This window comes from Terrapene carolina, unplaced genomic scaffold (assembly GCF_002925995.2).
Source record: "Terrapene carolina triunguis isolate 2854851 unplaced genomic scaffold, T_m_triunguis-2.0 Scaffold837, whole genome shotgun sequence".
Lineage (NCBI taxonomy): Eukaryota > Metazoa > Chordata > Testudines > Emydidae > Terrapene > Terrapene triunguis.
The window spans coordinates 467,453-472,251 of NW_020665188.1; positions in this window are offsets into that span (position 1 = coordinate 467,453).

Below are 4,799 nucleotides of genomic sequence, written 5' to 3' on the forward strand. Positions count from 1 at the left end.
TCTCATGGCTTATGTTTAATGCTGCTGCATTTCAGATGGCTTTACTTGACATTAGGTCATTGAAGTGCCATTGCTTCATTTGTTGCCATATCTTGCATTGAAATCCTCACCTCTGACAGTTCTAATCAGCTACACTGAACATGATAATAGGTACAATAGATGCACAGTTCAGGGTACTTATACTCACAACCAACTAGGATTACAGTAAAGGCACACTCGTCTGGTAATCCAAACTCTACTATGGTTAACTGGTGAATTGTGTGTTTTGTTAATTATTTTTTGGTTCAGGTAATTTTATTTAGGCAGGAGGGTGGGAAGATTGGTTTCTGCGTAAACAGCAGCTGTGCTGAGTTGTTCAAGAGGCCACCTCAATGTAAGTGAGAAACATACCTGTAACTGAATTTACTGAGATGCCGGTATGACAGCACTACTGGTACATATACAGAGGATTGAATGCACATAAAGATAAGTGATCCCACCAAACTAAAAAAAAGCAACATCTTGCATTGCTTTTGTGTCAGACAACTTTCACCATCACTGATTTCCCAATGAAATAGTTTGTGGTAGCTATTTCTTCTCTCTGTGATAAGGCTTCTAGATGATAATTGCATGCAGCTTTTCCCTTTTGATGAATTAGAGTATTTCCCACAGTGCCAAACACATCACCAGACATGATCCACTTCCTCTGAGAGAATTTGCAGAGTGAAATTCAGCACTAGTGTTTCTCAGTGTAGAATCGGCTTTGACATTTTACACACAATGTACCATACTTGTCACTTTGATGTATGTCATTTTTTTGTCTTCAGAAACAGCTCCTATAGCCCTAAGCAGGGTAGCTAGAACTTATCTGGCCTGAGAGGGACTCTCATTCAAAAATGTGGGGAAAGGAAAACACCTCAAGCACTCAGAACAGGCCCATTGTGCTGAGCAGACAGTACTATCTGTGAGGTATACTGCTTTCTCAGGGAGGTGGGGCTCCCCTTTTCTAAGGTTCCCCCCCTTCACCCCTGAAGGGGGACTGAATCACTCAGGAAGCAGAAGCTTGGAGTCTACCCTGTAGCCTAGGCCTCTGAGAGCAGCAGGGGGAGAGTGGAAAACGTGGATCAGGAGAAGGGGAATCTGTCTTCCCCTATTCCAGGGGTGGCCAACCTGAGCCTGAGAAGGAGCCAGAATTTACCAATGAACATAGCCAAAGAGCCACAGTAATATGTCAGCAGCCCCCCATCCGCTATCCCACTCCATCCCCCAGTGCCTCCTGGCCACCGGCAGCCCCACCAATCAGCACCTCCCCCTCCCTCCCGTTTTGCAGTGCGCAGGAGGCTCTGGTGGGGAGGAGCGAGGGCATGGCAGGCTTGGGGGAAGGGGCAGGGGCCTTGGGGGAAGGGGTGGAGTGGTGGCAGGACCTGGGGCAGAGCACGGGGTTGAATAGTGAGCACCCCACAGCACCTGTACTGGAAAGTTAGCATCTGTAGCTCCAGCCTTGGAGTCAGCGCCTATGCGAGGAGCTGCATATTAACCTCTGAAGAGCCGCATGCGGCTCCGGAGCCACAGGCTGGCCACCCCTGCCCTATTCCCTCAGACTACTACTCCACTGTAGAGTGGTCAGATTCCCTCTATCTGAACTGGTCTACAGGCTCATGTGACTGCAGCTAAGCCACGCATGCCTGATCAGCAAGACAACCTACAGCTCTCAAGGTCTGCAGGTATTCAATAACCAAAAACTAGGGGACAGTTTGAATTTTCCATCTTTCAGTGAGATGTTACATTTTACATGGCAAACTCCATTTCATAATCTCAGAGTGCCTGCAGGGCTCTCTAATCTATCTAGCAAAGCCATAAAAGAAGCCACTGGTTGGAAATAGAAACTAGACAAATTTAAACTCCAAGGAGGCACATGCGTTTTACAATGCAGGTAAATTAACCATTGGACCAAAATACCAAAGGGTGTGATGGATTCTCCATCATGTGAAATCTTTAAGAAATGCTCTACTTCACCCAAGGTACAAGAATCTGAGTGAAAATTTGTGGCCTCTATTACATAAGAAGTCAGAAGGGTGTTGGGTGCTAGCTCACCAGCCCATACACTGAAGAACACTCCAACCTCAGGATTCTACACTCTGTTCTTCACAGCTTCAGTTTTATGGCTTTAAAATGAAACTGTCCACGACCTCAGTCGCATTCCTTCCCCTGAACTAGAGTCTTCTGAACTAGAGTTCTGACCCACCTACTTCCTACTGGATTGCATCCTGCAGGCTACCTGCCTGGGAGTCAAGATTTAGTTGGGGATTGGTCCGGCTTTGAGCTGGGGGTTGGACTAGATGGCCTCCTGAGGTCCCTTCCAACCCTGATATTCTATGATTCTATGAGCTTTCTCCTTGGCCTGCTCTCTGCAATTTTCACCTCGGCAGATCATCTCCCCTCCCTAAGAGTTGTATATAAATAGGGTTCTTTTACCCTGCACCAGAATCTTCTGCAGGAGTCTATCTACTCTCCACAGCTTTCCAGCACAACTACTTTCTGGCTTTTTTGGATACCAGGTGATCTTCAAGTTGTCACCTGACCCCTGGTCTCACAGCATCAACTGTGCAGTAGCTGATTAGCTACAGGTGGGGCCCAATGCCCCTTAAAGGGCAAGCCACCCTCAAACAGGTCATTTCTGCCCTTGAAGCCTATGACTATTAATAAGGCAATCTTAAAACCTTGTACACGTTCCAAATTCAAACCTGGTTTAACTGGTGCAGCTAATGGAATTAAACTGGGATCAGCAGCCTAATGCGTTCAGTGAGAGAGGCTAAAGTAGAAAGGCAGCCTTTTGTTTGTGTGTGTGTATATTTAGCCATTCTTTTCTGATGCTAAATCCTCCACCTCTGTAATTACAGTCTTGGGCATAAAAGGTGCTTTATCAATGTGAGTTGTTATTACAAAAGGTCATGGACGTTTTCTCCCAACTCCCATAAGGCTGAGTCAGCAAAGGAATAAAGAATAAGCAGTGCTCATGAAGAACTCAAATGTGCTGTCATGAATTCTAAGGAACAGCAGGAGCAGGCCCTGGTATCACAGAGACCAAGTAAACAGAACATTTTTCAATTTGTTTGCACGTATAATTCAATGCTTAGCTGCAAACTGCTGAACTTTGCCAACCCAGAATGTTCCAGATTATAAAAGTGCCAGAGTTAAATAGTGTTGCTGTACCTTCTTAAAGCAAAATGCACCTCCTGCAATCCATTCACAGCCACTACTCCAGCCTATGGCAGACACAGGGTTTGAGCCCCTGAATCTAGGTAATCATAGGTTCTATGGACCTTCTCCTGGGCTTGCTCTGAAGTCTCCCCTTCATGCCAGCCTAATCTGATCTGAGGCTGAGCCCTGCTATGGTGTATAACATGTGCAAAGGCCCCCAGCTGCAGCCACTCTGCCCCTGTACACAGCATCACTGGCAGGGCTCAGGGGATGTGCTGACCCTCAGCACTGGGCACATTTCCCCACGGTGTTAACAGTGCAGGCCTGCCTAGTGTCACTCACCTCTCAACTTCCTCCACATCACATTCTCCCTCATACCATGAGCAATACTCAAGATTATAGCAGAGCAATAACTCTACTATGGTCAGGTTTGGCAGGGTTCCATTTTAATTGATAACTGTCTGTAGATGTCAATTTCAGCTGTCACCGACATCACACAGTTTGTGCCTCTGCAGGGACCGGGTGGCACCGGCTCTGAGGCCACAAAGGGAGCTCTCTGCAGCCCTTTTGCCACGGGAGATGCTGAGTGGGTCGTGGTGGGGCAGAGCAGAGACCCCTGGCTAGGACTGCAAGAAGGAGGACGAGTTCCTAGTTGCTGGGGAGGCCACCCTACTGCTAACTGGCTCCTGGGGCAGAGCAGGGAGCCCTCTGAAGCCCTGTTGTCACAGACCTGACCGTGTCACACCAGCTGGGAGTGCCAGGGTCTCTGTTCTGCCCACAGGACCGCAGCCTTCCCTGCACTTTGCATCTGCAGGAATCCAGTGTCACTGCCTCTGAGGCCATGCAGGGAGCCCTCTGCAGCTCTGCTGTTACAGCCCTGCTCACTCACTCACCAGCCTGGAGTGTGGAAGCCATCCCATGCAGGAACTGTTCAGCAGCTGGGAGCAGGGCCGCCCCGGGGGGGGGGGGGGGGAGGCAAGTGGGGCAATTTGCCCCCCAGGGCCGGATTAACTTTTTGTGGGCCCAGCGCCAAACATATTTGTGGGCCCCCCTGGGGAATGATTGTGAAAGGGGCCGGGGTTAAAAGCACAGTGGGGCAGGAGCTAGGGTTGGTCTCTGGAGCAAGGGAGGGGTCAGGGGTAAACTGCAAGCACAGCAGGGCTGGGGAGGGGGTAAACAGGATCCCCCCCATCCCTGCCCACATAGAGAGGGTACCTACCTGGTTCTAGCCCATTCTCTTTGTCTCTCTCTGCACTGAGCTGCCCCTCCTCCCACAGCAGCAGGACAGGTTCTCTTCTAGCCCTCTGGGGTGGGTCTTGGGAGTGGGAGGAGCGGAGGCTAATGTGGTTACTCCTATAATTGGACATTTAGTTTCCAGTCAGCACTGCTTACCAGACACTCAGGTCCCGTTTTCTACTAGAGTTTCCAGTCTAAAACTGGATACCTGGCAACAGGGCTGCCAGAAAAGCCTGGGGGGGAGGGGGGAGAGGGGCAAGCAATCATTTTAAAAGTAAGAGGGCTAAGCCTTAAGGGGGGGGGGGGCAAGTGGTGGGTGGGCTAGGGAGTGGAGAGGAGCTAGTGGGCAGGGCCATGTCTGCTGTACTGCCCAGGTAGGTTGG